At 38.5% G+C, this 17,669-nt stretch overlaps 1 protein-coding gene across 14 annotated transcripts in view; it reads left to right on the top strand.

Annotated features, from left to right (window-relative positions):
- ENOX1 (ecto-NOX disulfide-thiol exchanger 1) overlaps positions 1-17,669 on the top strand; it is a 772,227-nt gene that overhangs the window by 67,682 nt on the left and 686,876 nt on the right. The window contains exon 2 of one of the 14 annotated variants that reach the window (XM_060194775.1): positions 2,982-3,127. The exons of the other annotated variants lie outside the window; for them this stretch is intronic. The gene's annotated coding sequence lies outside the window, so the exon portion shown is untranslated. The remainder of the gene's footprint in view (positions 1-2,981; positions 3,128-17,669) is intronic. 14 annotated transcript variants of the gene reach the window in all.

Raw genomic sequence — 17,669 nt, 5'->3', positions numbered from 1 at the left:
TTTAGTCTTCTTTGTAATTTGTATCATTGAAGATGCTTCTAAAATTTAGATGGAAAAGAGTTCTGCCAATATTTTCATCTAAGTATTTGATAGTTTCTGATCTAACATCCAAGTCCTTGATCATTCTGGAATTTTGTTGTGTCTGGTGAAATGTGTGATTCAGTTTCATTATTCTGCATGTTTCAACCCAATTTTGCTAACACCATTTGTTGAAGAGACTCTGCTTTCCCCATTTAATAGTCTGGGCACTAGGATCCTTGCGTGGGTCCTATGTGCTCAATCTGGTGCACCACTGCCTGCCCCCCTGGGATTGCATTAATTTGTAAATGGCTCAGGGCAATATATTGATTTTTATGATGTTAACTCATCCAACCCATAAACATGGAATATCTTTCCACTTCTTTGTGTCTTTTTCTATTTCCTTGAGTAGTGACTCGTAATTTTTAGTATACAAGTCTTTTACTTCTTTTGATAGGTTTATTCCTAGACATTTTATTGTTTTTGCTGCTATAATAAAAGGGATTAATTTCCAGATTTCCTTTTCTGTTAATTTAGTGTTTGCATAGAGGAATGCCACTAACTTTTATATGTTAATTTTGTAGGCTGACTCCTTACTATATTGCCTGATAATTTCCAAGAGCTTCCTGCTGGATTCTTTTGGTTTTTATGTGTATACTATCATAGCATCTGCTAATAGGGAGAGTTCGTCTTCTTCTTCTCCAATCTGTATTCCTTTAATTCCTTGCTCCTGCCTGATTGCTATGGCAAGAACTTCCAATAGTATGTTGAATAGTAATGGTGATAGTGGGCATTCCTGTCTAGTACCTGATCTGAGGGGGAATGCTTCTAGTTTTTCACCATTGAGTATGATGTTTGCTGTAGCTTGCTATATATGGACTTTACTATCTTGAGGACTTTTCTATCTATTCCCATTTACTGTAGGGTTGTGCTCATAAAGAGATGTTGAATTTTATCAAAGGCTTTCTCTGCATCTATTGAGATTATCATGGTTTTTGGTCTTGTTGTTATTGATGTGGTGGGTCACATTGATTGATTTATATATATTAAACCAACTTTGCATCCTTGGCATAAACCCAACTTGGTCTTAATGAATAATCTTTTTAAATATACTTCTGTATCTGGTTGTCTAGAATTTTTTTTTCAATATTTAGTATTTATGTTCACCAAAGATTTTGGTCTGTAGTTTCTTTTTTGTTGTATCCCTGTGTGCTTTTGGTATCAGAGTGATGTTGGCTTCATAGAAGCTGAAAGGGAGTATTCCTGTGTATTCAGTCTTTTGGAAGAATTTTGAAAGTAGAGGTACGAACTCTTCCTTGCAGATTTGTAGAATTCATGTGTAAAACCATCTGCCAAAGGACTTTTATTGTTGGGAAGGCTTTTGATAACTTTTTCAATTTCTTTGTAATTGACCTATTAATATGTTATAGTTCTTCTTTGTTTAATTTTGGAAGTTTGTAGGTATCTAGGAACTTGTCTATTTCTTCCAGGTTATCTAGCTTGGTGGCATATAGTTGTTCATAGAAGCCTCACATGATATGTTGGATTTCTGTGGTGTCTGTTGTGATATCCCCTCTTTCATTTACAATCCTATTTGAGTCTTCTCCGTGTGTGTGTGTGTGTCTGGCTAAAGGTTTGTCACTTTTATTTACTCTTTCAAAGAACCAATATTTAGCTTTGTTGTTCTTTCATTGATCTTTGGTTTGGTTTTCTTATTTCATGTTTATTTCTGCCCATATTTTAGTTATTTCAGTCCTTCTGGTTGCTTTAGGGTTCCTTTGTCATCTTCTGAGTCTTTAAGGTGTGTAGTCAGGTTGTTTGAGTATTTTCTTGTTTCCTAATGTGTGCTTGTATGGCTATGAGTTCTCTCTCAGTACTGCCTTAGCTGTATCCCAAATATTTCGATAGCTTGTGTTTTCATTTTCATTTAATTCTTGAAAATTTTTTATTTCTTCATTAATTTCCTCTCTGACTCAGTAGTTATTAAGTCATATACTGTTGTTTCCATGTTTGGGGGCTTTCACTTATTTTTTGCTTGTTAAGTATTAATTTAATTCCACTGTAGTCTGAGAACATGCTTGGGATGATCTCAGTGCTCTTGAGTTTGTTGATACTGTCTTTTTTTGTGGCCTAACATATGATCTGTTCTTGAGAATGACCCATGTCAACTTGAATAGACTGTGTATTATAGTTTCATGTGGTGAATGACTCTGAAAAAAAGTACTAGTTTATCTCTTCATTAAATTCCCTCATTTCTTATTTACTCTCTGCATAGATGATCTGTTCAGTTGAGAAAGTATGGTGTTAAAATACCCTACTATTACTGTGTTAATATTGCTGTAGCTTTTTCAGTAGATCCTTTTCTTATTTTTTAAAATAGGTGGAAGAAAGACTGATAGAGGGGGAGCTAGAGAGGAAAGAGAGATACCTGTAGCAATGCTTCCCAGCTCATGAAGTTTTCCCCCACATACTTAGGTGGAAACCAAGGGATTGAACCTAAATCTCTTCTTGAATCATAACATGTGTACTTTATTGGGTGTGCCATGGTTTCTCCCCTTCCACCTTATAGTTTTACAGATAAACGGCAAGAAGTACAGAGGTTCATGGTTGAGAAGTGAATTATATATTCCAAGAAGCTTCCTTGTGGAGAGTTTATGTACAGGAGAAGTTATAAGTGTGAAATTTGATACCAAAAGGAAATTTACATGACACTATGACAGTGATTGAATCCAGCAGAAATTTACCCTATTGTCTACCTTCTTTTCCTGCAGGGAAATATGGTGCATGGTACCATGCCATATTGGTTAATTTCTCACTGAAAAATAGCTGTTATCTATTATGTCCCAGGTACTGAGTTATCACTTGTCTATTGAATTTTTGTTTTGTTTTTGTGTCATTGCTGGTGATCTGTGTACGCACGATTTCATTGATCCTCATGGATTATATTTTCTTTCTGTCTTCAGTACATATGGTGAAAGACAGAGAGGGAGGAATAAAGGATACCAGAGCACTGCTCTGCCACCTGTGAAGTTTCCCCTTTGTAAATGCTCCACATGACTGCAAGAGTTCAATCTGGTTCCTTGCACATGCAAAGCCAGCACTTCACTGGGTGAGATATCTCCTGACCTCCTTGTTTACAATTTGAATCTTACAAGCCTTTGAAATTATACCCACTAATCAAACTAGGAACCTGTTTTGGTTTTGATGTGCTTGTCATTCACAGAGATAGTCAATCTACTTTTTATACTGAGAGGTAATTTTTGCCTTAAATGAATGATTTTAATTTTTATTAGTGATTTAATACTGATTTACAAGATTGTGAAATAATTGGGGTGTAATTCTATGTAGCTCCCACCACCAGAGTTTTGTGTCACATCCTCTCCACTATAACCTTCCCCATTGTTTACCCCTCTGAGCGTATGGGCCACAATGGGGGGGTTACAGAAGGTGGGAGTTTTGACTTCTGAAATTGTTTCTCTGCTGGACATGTGCATTGACAGGTTAATTTATACCCCCAGCCTGTTTCTGCCTTTCCCTAGTGGAGTAGGGCTCTGGAAAGGTGAGGTACCAAGAAGCATTGTTGAGGTCATCTCTCCATGGAGTTCAGGATGGAATCATTGTAGAATCTGGAACATGATGGCTAAAATGTAGTGAGATGGAAAGCAGGACAAAATATTTAATAAACAGGAACCATAAATTAGGAATACAGCAGATGAAAGTAGGGACCTTAGAGTATAAGGAAACTAGGAATTTTATTTTAGGAATGTTCCTATGAGCCTATGTCTTAATAATCTTTGCTTGAGCTTGAGAGCTAATATCTGGGGGTGGACTATAAATATTGTCTGAGAAGATAGTGTTGAGAATAGAACTAGATAGCAGGATTAAAGGCAGAGAGATATATAAATGCAATTAATTTTACCATAGTGATCTAACCCAGGACCCATATCTATTCATTTTTAGCATGAGAGCCTGTACAACCTCTGACTCCATGTTAGACTGAGCTCACAGTCCATAGTCACAGCTGGGAACATTCTAGGCTGCACTCACTTCAGAACTAGTCTAGTGACAGAGTAGGATGATTCAAACTCCCTTCAGAGAATGGGACAGTCAGTGAGGGGTACTTCTTAATTCCTGTCAGTCTTCCCAGTACCCTAAGCTTTGGGGGAAGACCCAGTAACTTAACAGTTTAACTGCACTAGTTCTCAGGAGTGTTTGAGACATGGTAATACAGACTAACAAGATATAAAGGAACACTGATTGCCATCTGATATGTGCTGAACTTGTTACAGGCAGACAAACTGTATTTTGAAGTTCAGATTGCTGTTTGGAAGCAAGAAAGTGGATTTCAGGTTAATGGACTTTGAGCCATATTGCTTTGTGCCTGACTGGCTTTTGGCAAACTGGTCATATGTTATGAGTCCTCTCACAAGTTATCCTGGTTTTCTTTTATGATATTTTATTTGCCATTATGCATTTACTCTCACCTCACTTTCCTCTTTTATTTCCATGTTCTCTTTTCTGCTTTTCAGAATCCTCCCTCAACATTTCTTGGGGTTTTGAGGATGAATGATAATAGCTTTGTACCCTGTGAAATACTTTCTGCTGGTATGTGCTGGTGGCTTATTCATTCCTGCTGATCTCCTTAGGAAGAATTTGATAATTTCTGTCTATGGTAAAACTCAGTGGGACTACTTATCTTTGATCCCCAGCTACACTGTCTGTATCTTACCCTTCCCTATGCCCTTAAGACTCCGCTTAGACTCTTACCCCCTGGAGGAGATCTAATATACTTGTCCTTATGTGCCAATTGTTTTACAGTTTTCACTTAAGTATGTACTCTTTAATTTTTTCCCAGCGGTATATGTAATACAAGGTTATACAAAATCCAGATACATGTTATATAATGCTTTCATATAAACAATGAATTATTTTTCCCTCTACTTAATAGTACATTACCATTCTCTTTTCTCTGTTCACTAACACACTTTTAAAGTTTCTTACTTTAGTGTACATATTATTACACAATACATATTTTTTGTAACTTGCCTTTTAAAAATTCTACTAGGTCACATCTCATAAACATATTGTCAGTGTGAAAAAAATAGAGATCTCAGTTTAGCTGTATAAGAGATCATTTTATGTATGTGCTATGATTTATTGAATCTATCCTTTGTAAATGGATATTTATGTTGTTTCTCTTTTAACTACCATAAACAATGGAAGTGAAAGTTCATAATACTCTAGTTGTCTGTATAACATAATGTGTGAATAAATATGTGCATTTAAGTATAATTCTTTAACATATCAGTTTTTAAATATCACTTTGTTGAAAGAGCTGCCAGAACAAGCCTACATGATTATACTGCTCCTGATGGACTTTATTTTTCCTTTTTTTTCTCATGAGAAATAGAGGGGGAATTGGGTGGTAACGCAGTGGGTTAAGTGCACGTGACGCAAAGCGCAAGGACCGACGTAAGGATCCTTGTTTGAGACCCTGGCTCCCCACTTGCATGGGGGTCACTTCACGGATGGTGAAGCAGGTCTGCAGGTTTCTATCTTTCTCTCCCCTCTCTGTCTTCCCCTCCTCTCTCCATTTCTCTGTGTCCAACATTGATTATATCAGTAACAACAATAATAACTACAACAATAAAACAAGTGCAACACAAGGGAAAATAAAAATTAAAAATTAAAAAAATAAAAAAGGAAATAGAGGGAGAGGGATAAAAAGTGAAGAGAGAGAGAGAGCGAGATGGAGAGAGATACTGCAGTACTGCTCCATCATTCATGGAGCTTCCCCTACATACTGTGCATAGTGTTGTTCCCAGGGTGTCAAACCTGGAGCATTTTACTATATGTATATAGTAAAAGTGTACATCCTACTGTATATGCTATCTTCTGATCTTAATATGTATAGTTACAAGAGGAAAATTAATTTGAAAAGAAAACAATGTTCCAATAATTATACTACTTCCATCCAGTGGTTCTGATTTTTCTGTATTTCTATGTTCCAGCATTTTTACAAATGATTTTACTTTTTAAAGATTTTCAACTAGAGTTATCACTGGGACTGAACACTTACATAATGCCACCACTCCCAAAGGATTTTTTTCCTTTTATTTTTTAAGTAGTGGGTACAAACAGGGAGAAATGGAGAGAGAAGGAAAGATACTGTAATACTGCTTCACACTTAAGAAGTTTCCCTTGTGTAGATGGTCCCATGTGGTGACTGGAGACTTGAATCCAGGTCATCATGCATGATAAGATGGGCATCATGCTGTGAGTTGAGCTGTCTCCCAGTTCCTGTATACATTATTTTAATCATGATGTATTTATCATTTTAAATGCCTTTTTACTTTCCTTTAACATTATTTTTAAGATCTTTCCATGTAAATAATTTTTTAAATTTATTTATAAAATGGAAACACTGATAAGATCATAGGATTAGAGGGGTACAGTTCCCACCATCAGAGCTCCATATACCATCCCTTACCCTGATAGCTTTCCTATTCTTTAACCCTGTGGGAGTATGGACCCACTGAACATGGGTGTTGACAGGTCAATCCATGCTCCCAGCCTGTCTCTCTCTTTCCCCAGTGGGGCAGGGATCTGGGGAAGTGGAGCTCCAGGACACATTGGTGGGTCGTCTGTCCAGGGAAGTCTGGTTGGCAGCGTGATAGCATCTGGAACTTGGTGGCTGAAAAATAGTTAATATATACAGTCATTCAAATTGTTGACTAATCATGAACCTAAAGGCTGGAATATTGTAGATGAAGATTGGGGTCTCCCTTTTGGAGATAGCTAGTAGGTCTATTTTAGGTATATCCCAGAGGGCCCATGAATTTATTAGTTTTTGCCCAAGCCTGATATCTGATATGCAGCTGAATGCAAGTTATTGTCTGAGGAGATGATGTCATGGTTGGAAAAGGGGTTAGAAAGCTGGATCCGGCAAGAGAGTATAAAATGTATAAATGTTGTTGACTATAAACCCCACTGATTTGATCTGGGGCCCATATTCAGCACAGGAGCCTGTGTAACCTCTACATCCCTGTAGGTTTGAACTCGCATTCTGTGGCCATGAGTAGGAACATTCTGAGTTGCACCAATTTCAGGACCCATCTTCTTCAGGTGGTAGATAGAGTATGTTATCCAACCCCCCATTCGGAGCATGGAACATTGTCTACCATTGTTGATGCATATTGAGGGCAAGGTCTTATGAGGGCCCCCAAAAGGGTCCATTATGTTGTGATAATGGAGAGAGGGATTTGTTCAAGTCTAGGCTCATCGTGTTTGTGTGGGAATCCCAGGACTCCTCAACTAAGGCCCCAGCTGATGGGGTGGCCTGATAGTAACTAAAGAGTCATCATTAAAGTGCCAGTCTCCTACCCTTATTCAACTTTTGTAGCCCTTATTTTGATAAAGTTAGCTTTGGAGAGACTGAGGGAAGTGTTAATAGGAAGTATGTGAGGAGGGCTTCTAGGTCTATGTAGGAAATATTTCATTAAGTACTTTAAGGTATCTTTTTAGGTCTTTCTACTTGTTTGCTTCATTTATTGACTTACTGTAAACTATTGTGCACTCTTGCTTTAAGGTATATATTTTGCCGTAATTTATGGATACATGTGTACATATGCGCTATCTCATGGGACCTGGTCTATAGGTTTTGAGGCTTTTCTAGGAAGTGGACCACCCAAAATGGAATTAAGGAGTCCTATGAGAGGAAAGGTTTCACCCAAGTAATGATGCTGAAGGGTTGACATTCCATGCCTGACATCTCTGGACACCTTCCAAAGTGAAGCATGCTGAGGTGGTACTCATTGCACTGAATAGGTTGGAATCTTCTATACTGCTGGTGGGAATGTAAACTGGTCCAGTGTCCATGGAAGCAGTCTGAAGAATTCTCACAAGGCTAGACATGGACCTTCCATATGGCCCAGTAATTCCTCTCCTGGGGATATTCCCCAAGGACTCCATAATGCCCAACCAAAAAAGATATGTGTACACCTATGTTCATAGCAGCACAATTTGTAATGCTAATACCTGGAAGCAAACCAGGTGCCCAACAACAGATGAATGGCTGAGAAAGCTGTGGTACATATACACAATGGAATTCTATGCAGATATTAAGAGCCGTGAACTCACCTTCTCTAACCTATCTTGGATGGAGCTAGAAGGAATTATGTTAGGTGAGCTAAGTCAGAAAGACAAAGGCGAGTTTGGAATGATCCCACTCTGTTGTATGCTTTACATTAGGTTGTTCTAGCTCTTCCCCTGCCAAGAAAATTGGATCAGTCCTGCTAGTTTCGCGGGCCCGCTTGGCCCCGCCCCAAGGAACCCGAGAGGGTTCCAGAGTTCCAAAGTTAGAGAGTGCTTGGCGCCGTCGTGGGGGAAAGAAGCAACAGAGTTTTGTTTGGTGATTAGTTTGGGTTAGTTTATGAATTGTTGTTTCTGAATAAAGAAATACAGCTTCCCTGCCCAGCCGTATGTCTCTGGTCGTCTCTGTTACCCGCCCGTGAAGCTAGCCCAGCCAGCTGGAGCCGCTGAATTTTAACAACACTACTCATCAGCAGAAGTTGAGAAAGAAGAACAGAAAGGGAAACTGAAAGCAGGATTTGACTGAGTTTGGAGTAGGGCACCATAGTAAAAATCTCTGGGTTGAGGGTGAGGGTGGATGTTTGATTTCACTGGGAGGGTGAGGGTGGTACGGGACACAGTCTTTTGATGGTAGGAATGGTACTTATGTACTCTCCTATTAACTTGTAGTCATATAAATCACTATTTAATTGATATAAGAGGGGAAAATTGATTGAATGTCTCAAACTTTTTAATACACAGACCATAGGCTGAGTCTTTGAAATGTTGACTTTCTGACTTTCCTAAAAGCTTAGAACAGGATAGCAGAAGCAACTGGTGGTGTTACTTTATAATATATGATAATATATATATATATATATATATATATATATATATATATATATATATATATATATAATCAAAGGACAAGTTATGGTGAGATCCTGTATGATACAGCAAATCCTAACATTGAGGTTTTCAAAGTCAACCCAATTGTAAATAATTTGTTTATAGCAATAACTATCTATTGCCTTCTTAAACACTAAGACAGCAGGAACCTCCTGCTTCCTCTATAAAGCCCAAATTTCCCCCAGTCCTGGAACCTCTAGGGTGGGGCCCACTTTACAGCATGCTTCTCTCAGTTCATACCAACTGATACTGCATCTGCTGATCCCAACCTATCCAATGCAATGAGTTAATAATTTTGTTAGTGGCTCTAACAGAAATGCCATTTTTCATTATGTTAATATTTTGGTTGACTTTTTTCCTTCCATTCGCTTTCTGTTACCTTTCTCATGATGCTTCACTGGTTCAAGTTTTCTATTACAGTTACCTCTCATATATCATATGTTAAGAGCTTTCCTTTTCTGTCTTGTCTTGTGAGGTCTTGTGACCAGAGGCTGCTGCAGTCTTGCTACCTTCCCTTAGGGCTCAAGGCCTAACACATTCCAGTGCTAAATAACTAAAAGATAATCATTCACAAGTGAGTGGCTCCCCAGTTATTTCCCTAAGAGTATTCTCCATATTGCAGTGCCTCTACAAATTCTGCCTTCTGGAAAAACATGTACCCTGTTGGTAATCCATAAATGCTAAAATGCATTGTAGATGTAATTTATATTCACAGCCATTTATGCAATGCATTATTTAGGCAGTTCAGCACCAAGGAGAGTTACTATTTGCTTTAGCTTGGGTTCAAGGTCAGCAGAGGATTTACTGTGTTTAGGCCTCTGTAGTGCTGTTGGCAAGATGTAATTTTTCCATAATAGATGAAAAGCCAAACCCTGTATAAACAGACTTTAATAATGGTGAAAGCACTGGCAGAGCTGTACACTGAGGAAATATTAAAGTTCACACTCATGTAGCTTAGATTTAATTGAAGCAAATAGTTTTCATATTTACATTTGGGTTGTTTGTTTAACTATCATTGCTTAGAGTGGTTTATCACATGTCTCTCATTCCTCTACATAGAACTTCTTAACATTCTCATCTAGGATTCCACTTGGTCTTTGTCTTGTCTCCAGGACAGGGGACAGATTTATATTCTCCTTTGTGTGCCTTAGAAATCCTTGACGTGGTATTCTGTCCTTTCCTGTGAATATTGACAGTGCTGGAGGCATTTCTTCCTCATTAGCTGTGTGTTCACTGGGTGAGGGGAAAACTTGAAGGCCTTATTAGGGTCTTGAATTGAGTTCTTTTTGTCTGTTTATATAACATGGTTCTCAGACCTAGTTCAAGGTTATTCAAAGTTTTAAGAGATGCCTCAAAGCCCCATTCTCTCACTGGAAAGGTGTTCTTGCCTTCCATTTTGCCCCATGAAGTCAGTAGATTTTTACCACAAATGAAATCCTTATCTGGGAGAATAGAGAGAGGAATGCTGCTAAATCCAAAAGAAAATCATCTTTTTTTTCTGTGTAGTAGGAGACAGCTTTAATGTTTCTGTTTCATCTCTGCATGCTGCAGTGCTTATCCTGCCTCACCTGCCTCTCCTAAGGCCCTGGAAGGAGAATAAGTCTCTTCAGGGAGCAGAGGACTGCAGAGCCTTTTGCCAGTGCAGTGGTATGAGCCATTTGCACTGTGCCTTGACCATCTTCTCAAGGAGTTTAATAGAACTTGGGGATTTATGCCTAAGAACCCCCTGGGCCTCACCTATTAAAAACTCTACTGCAAAGGCTGCTTGAAAAGATTTAAGAGGTAAAAGAAAATGAGACTCCCCTGCCTCCCATTGAAAATGTTCTAGAAGAGTCTTATTTGAAGGGTGCTTACAATTCTACCCGGCCTGTGATATTTTATCTGCTATTCTGTGGTGAGATTTGAGTTCTTTGAGTTAATTTATTATTTGGGATCAACTAGGTTGTCTCTAACAAGTACCAGTGATAATTTAAATGCATTTTCCAAGGAAAGACTATTAAAATAGCTATTTGATGTTACCTCTATTCTATCAATACCCCACCCCTTCACAACCTATATTTAATACAACAATCTTGGATGGTCATACCACTGTTCCTCAAATCAGAGTCATAGTCCAACTTCAAAACAGAAATATTAAAGTCAGCTTTGAATCTTCTCTCTCACTACCACATCCATTTCCTAACTGTAATATATCATCTTAAATTTCAAATATGTTAAAAGTTTAATCACTTCTACCTTGTCTGCTGTTACCTTCTTGGTTGATCCAGTGTCATCCCCGTCTTATGATAAAAGTTATGTTTTGAATATTTTCTATTTCTGGCTTTGCTACTTATTCTTTTCTCAATATGTTAGTTATATGAATTGTTTAAATGTAATTAAGTTCATCAAGTGTGTCAAGATAATTCAGTAAAAAATGTTTATGTATAATATTTTTAAATTACAGAATTACATGTCAACATGGGTTTGAGTCTACATCACTCACACCACCAGAGTTCTGAATCTTCACTCTTTCCACTGCAATCTACCACAGTTCCCTAAAGTTGTAGTCATGGGCCTACCATCTTCTCTACAACTATATGTCCACATTTACACAAAGTTACCCCTTCTTTTCCTGATTCATTCTTCTCTTTTCCTCTAAACCACTTGTTACATCAAAGCTACTTCCATATGTCCCTCTCCTTTTCCTTCTCTCTCTCTGGGTGCTGATGGAGCTGGAGTGCAGAGTCCTCTTATCTTCATCCTATTACTTCTACACTGCTGGGAGTATGGATCAAAGTTGTTTATGGGGAGCAGAAGGTAGGTGTTCTGGCTTCTGTAGCTGCTTTTCCGCTGAGCATGTGCATTGACAGGTTGATCCATACCCCCAGCCTGTTTCTATCATTCCATAGTGGACCAGAGCATTGGAGATGTGAGGGGCCAGGACACATTGGTGAGATCATCTGCCCAAAGAAGTTGGGGTGGAGTCATGGTAGCTCTGCAGCCTGGTATCTGGAAAGTGGCATGATCTAAGTTAAGACAAGATGGTTAATGAACAGGAACCACAAAGTAGTATCAGATCAGATGAGATTAGGGATTTTAGGGTAGAAGAAAGCTAGGGATACTATTTTAGGCATGTTCCTGGGGGCATGCAACTATAATAGTTTTGCTTGAGTTTGATAACTAACCTGAGGTTGGATGAGAATGTTGTCTGAGAGAATGGTGTTGGAGTGGAACACCAGATTTAAAGAGTTGCAAGGTTGACTTCTCAGGCTGGTATCACAGGTTATAGTCCACAGTAGGATTTCAATAGAAGCCTTATGTGGGATGGCAGCACCAGTAGTGACTTGGTCAAAGTTGACAGGGTTGGTATGGTGGTAAGGAATCATAGAAAAGGAATTTCAAGAAATATGGGTATATCCTAGAGGTACCAGGACTAGGAGAAATGTAGGTCTAGGAGAAATGTAGGACTAGGAGAAATGTAGTGATAAGACAATAGATAAGACTATAGAGTTTTCCCTGCCACCAAAAGTCTGTGCCTCTCTCCTCCCTAGGTAACCACAATAGTTTTCCCATTTTAAATATGGGTTCTGTTGTGTCTGGTTGTTTATTTTATTGTATGTGTGTTCAGTTCTCTAAATGCCACATATGAGTGAGACAATTCTGTAGTTTTCCTTTACCTCCTTGCTTATTTCACTAAGCATAATATTCTCAAGTTTCATCCATTTTATCCCAAAGGATGTAAAATCATCTTTTTATCGCTAATATTATATGCTCCATAACTTTTTTAACCAATCATCTGTGGAGGGATATTTTGGTTGCTTCCAGATTTTTGCTATTGTAGATAATGCAGCCATGATCATGGGGGTGCATATATTCCTTCAAATTAGTGATATTATATCTTTTGGATAAATGCCTAGGAGTGGGATCGCTGGGTCGAAAGGTATTTCCATCTGTATTTGCTTAAGGATTCTACATACTGTTCTTCATAATGGCTGTACCATTTTTGCATTCCCACCAGCAGTGTATTAGAGTTCCTTTTTCTCCACATTCTTTACAACATTTATCTTCTCCTGTTTTGCTGATGAAGGCCATTCTTACAGGTATGAGGTGGTACCTCAGTGTGGTTTTAATTTATATTTCTCAGGTGATGAGTAAATTAGAGCATTTCTGCATATGTCTGTGGGCCATGAATATTTCTTCTTTGGAGAACTATCTATGCATGTCCTCTGTCCACTTTTTTTATTGGGTTATTTTTTTCTTTTTGTTGAGCCAAATGAGTTCTATATAGTTCTATGTTTGATATCAAGTATCTGTCTGAAGTATGATGTGTGGATATGTTCTCCCATTTGCTGGCTTTCCTGTTTATCTTTATGGAGTTTTCTTTTGATGTATGGAAGCTTTTTAATTTGATATAATCCCACTTGTTCAATCGTGCTTTTGTTTTTTTTGCCCATGGAGCGAAGTCTCCAAATATGTCTTTAGTGTTAATGTCATGAAATGTTTCACCGATATATTCTTCTATGTATTTTATACTTTCAGGTCTGATATGCAGATCTTTGATCCATTTTGAGTTAATTTTGGTGTATGGTGTTAATTGGTAGTCTAGTTTTATTTTTATACATGTGGCTGTCCAATTCTGCCAACACCATTTGGTAAAGAGACTTTCTTTTCCCTAATGGACAGATTTGGCCCCTTTTGTCATATATAAGGAATCTGTATATGTATGAATTGAGTTCTGGGATCTCTATCCTATTCCATTGGTCCATATTTATGTTCTAGCACCACACTGTTTTGATTACTACTGCTTTGTAGTATAACCTAAAGTCAGTTATTGTGATGCCTCTATTTTTCTTCTTTTTCCTTAGGAGTGTTTTTGCTATTTGTGGTTTTTTAGAGTTCCACACAAATTTTTGAGTAATCTGTTCAATTTCCTTGGAATATATCATTGGGATTTTAATAGGGATTGTATTGAATCTATAGATTGCTTTTGGCAAAATTTCCATTATAATGATATTTATTCTTCCAATCCATGAACGGGCTGTTCTTCCATTTCTTTGTGTCACCCTCTATTTATTTTAACAGTGTCTTATACTTTTCCTTAAAAAGATCCTTTACATCCTTTGTTAGATTTATTCCTAGATATTTGATCTTCTTGGGTTCAGTTGTGAATGGCATTGCTTCCTTCAGTTTCATTTCTTCTGTCCTATCTTTTTCATAAAGAAATGCCACGAATTTATGGGTATTGATTTTGTAGCCTGCTACTTTGCTGAATTTATTGATGATTTCCAGTAGTTTCTTGGCAGAGTCTCTGGAGTCTTCTAGATATATCAACATATCATCTGTGAATAATGAGAGTTTAACTTCATCCTTCCCAATTTGTATTCCTTTGATATCTCTTTCTTGTCTGATTGTTATGGCAAGGATTTCTAGGACTATACTGAATAAAAATGGTGAGAATGGGCACCCTTGTCTAGTTCCTGATTTTAGGGGAAAAGCTTTAAAATTTCCCCCACTGACTATGATGTTAGCTGTGAGTTTATCATAAATAGCCTTTATTATGTTAAGGAATTTTCCTTCCACTACCATATTCTCAAGGACCTTTATCATAAATGGGTGTTGTGCCCTGTCAAATGCTTTTTCTGCATCAATTAATAGAATCATGATTTTTATCTTTCCTCTTGTTGATATTCTGGATTACGTTTATATTAAACCATCCCCGTTTCCCAGGAATGAAACCCACTTGATCTTGGTAAATTATTCTCTTAATATATTGTTGTATTTGATTAGCCAAGATTTTGTTGAGGATCTTTGCATCGATATTCATCAGGGATATAGGTCTATAGTTTTCTTTTTTGGTGGGGTCCTTTCCTGCTTTGGGGATCAGGGTAATGTTAGCCTCATAGAATGTATTTGGGATTGTTCCCTCTTCTATGTTCTGGAAGAGTTTGGGGACGGAAGAGGATAGTTGGTGTATTAAGAAAAATGGCAAGGTTTATATGGGGTAAAAAGAAGCCAGCTGCTGGGGCAGGGTGCTGGGGCAACAAACCAAATAGGGGCAAACATTTGACAGCAAGAACCAATCAGATATTTTAGACTCTAGCTTCCTTCTAACAACTCTGCCTCTTGATTTCCCCTTACCCAGGGCATGGAACTTAAGAATGAGGAAGGGGCTCTTTGGGTTTATCCACATTCCATTGAGCAAATCAGGTTTATCCAGACCAGGTGGAGGGAGGGCAGTTACAGCCTCTGGGTCTAACAAGATGGAGGTCAGGAAGGGTTGTGGAGTCTTATAGGTGAACACCTTCCATCCTCATGGAGAGGTATCTGGGGTTCCAATGAGGCTCAGCCCACCATGTCCCCACATTCCTGTCTCCTGGTGACTGTTGGTTCTTTTTGTTCCTCCACTACTAGTTGATTAAAGTGGGTTGTTAGATGGTTTACTAGTGATTTCTCCTGTTTATTAATGTGGGCCTGTATTGCTATGAACATCCCTCTCAGCACTGCTTTTGCTGCATCTCATAGAGTCTGGTAACTGGTTTCTTCATTTACATTGGTATCAAGATAATTCTTAATTTCTTTTTTGATCTCTTCAGTGACCCATTTATTGTTCAGCAGCATATTGTTTAGTCTCCAGACTTTGGGGAAATTTCTTTTCCTTTTTTGGTTGATTTCTAGTGTCATACCTTCATAGTGTGAGAGGATGCATTTTATAATTTTAATGTTTACATATCTGTTTAGACTGTCTTTCCCTAGTGGGGAAGGGCTCTGGGGAAGCGGAGCTCCAGGACACATTGTTGGGGTTGTCTGTGCAGGGAAGTCTGGTCAGCATCATGCTAGTATTTGGAACCTAGTGGTTGAAAAGAAAGTTTACATACAAAGCCAAATATATTGTTGACCAGTCATGGACCTAAAGGCTGGAATAGTGCAGATGAAGAATTGGGGGAGGGGGGTGTCCTCCATTTGTAGATAGCTAGTAGGCATATTTTAGTTCTATTCCAAAGGGCCTGTGGCTATGCTAGTTTTTTTTTTTTCTTTTTGCCTTTTTCTTTTTTCCCCTAAGCCTGAAATCTCACATGCAGGTGGGTCCATGATATTGACTGGGGAGATGATGTCATGGCTAGAAAAAGGACCAGAAAGCTGGATCAGGGAAGGGACTAGCTCCCTAATATGGGAAAGGGGTATAAATATTGTTGACTGTAAGCCCCATCAATTAGATGTGATCTGGGGCCCATATTCAGCTTAGGGGATGAGCCTATGTGACCTCTGCATCCTTGTAGATCTGAGCTCACATTCTGTGGTCATGAGTAGGAACATTCCAAACTGTTCCAGTATCGACCCATCTTCCTCAGGTGTAGCACAGAGTATGTTGTCCATCCTCTTTTTGGAGGATGGAACATTCTCTACCATTTTTGATCCAAGTTGAGAGCAAGGTCCTATGGGAACCCACAGAGGCATCTATTATATTGTTCCTGATAGAAATGACTGGTAACAATGGAGAGAGGGGTTTATTCGAGGTTTAGGCCCATCATGTCTGTTTGGGAATTCTGGACTCCCTGATTAGGGCCCAGCTGAAAAGACTGAGAGGTTCTAAGCTCAAATTAATTTTCTTCTGGGGAGTCTGCTAACTATGTTACTCCCCAAGATGGTGTGAGTCAGTGCCGAGTGCTGTCATCCCAGAGCTCTCATTTTGACCGACATTGTCTTCCAACCCACTCCTGTTTCTCCAGCCGTGCATGCTGGCACCCACCTGAGACTGTGGATTTTTTTCAGCTGTAGATTTTGTGTCCAATTCGGTCTCTTGTTGTGTTTAATAGTTGTATTGGGGTGAGCGCACATGTTACAATGTGTAAGGATCTGGATTTGAGCCCCCAGTCCCCACTTGCAGGGGAAAGCTTTGCAAGTGATAAAGCTTTGCTACAGGTGTCTCTCTCTTCCTCTCTATTGCCCCCTTCCCTCTCAATTTCTGACTGGCTCTATCCGATAAATAATGATAATAAAACATTTTTTTAAAGTGAAAGGACAACTCACAAATGGCAGAAAATATTTTCAGGTCATATATCATGACAAAAAACTGGCATATAAAGAACTCATAGAATACCATCTTGAATCCCCGACTCCAGAGGCCATAGATTCTATCTCCACCCAGCACTGCCTTAATACCAGAACTGAGAAATGCAAGGGTCTTATCTCTCTCTCTCTCTCTCTCTCAATATTTTTATTTATTCATTCATGAGAAAGATAGGAGGAAAGAGAGAAAGAACCAGACATCACTCTGGCACATGTGCTCCCAGGGATTGAACTCAGGACCTCATGCTTGAGAGTCTAGTGCTTTATCCACTGTACCACCTCCTGTACCACTCACTCTCTTTTCTCATAATAAACAAATATTAAAAAAAAAAACACATGAAAATGCTGTTTCACACCAACTTAAATTATTGTGATCTAAATGAGATTTGTAAGTCTTCAGAAATTGGAACTCTTACACATTGTTGGTAGAATGTGAAAAGGTTCATTTGCTTCAGAAAATAGTTGGATAATACTTCACAAGTTACTTATACAGATACTATATAACCTAGCTATTCTCTTCCTAGGGGAATTGAAACTGTTTTTGCTTAAAATTAGCATACACATGTTTGTAACAGCACTGTTCCCAGTAACTAGGAAGTAGAAACAGCCAAATATCCATCACTTGG

The sequence above is a fragment of the Erinaceus europaeus genome, chromosome 7 (genome assembly GCF_950295315.1).
Source record: "Erinaceus europaeus chromosome 7, mEriEur2.1, whole genome shotgun sequence".
NCBI lineage: Eukaryota > Metazoa > Chordata > Mammalia > Eulipotyphla > Erinaceidae > Erinaceus > Erinaceus europaeus.
Note: the sequence above shows the minus strand (reverse complement) of the source record. Positions and strands in the feature narration are given on the sequence as shown.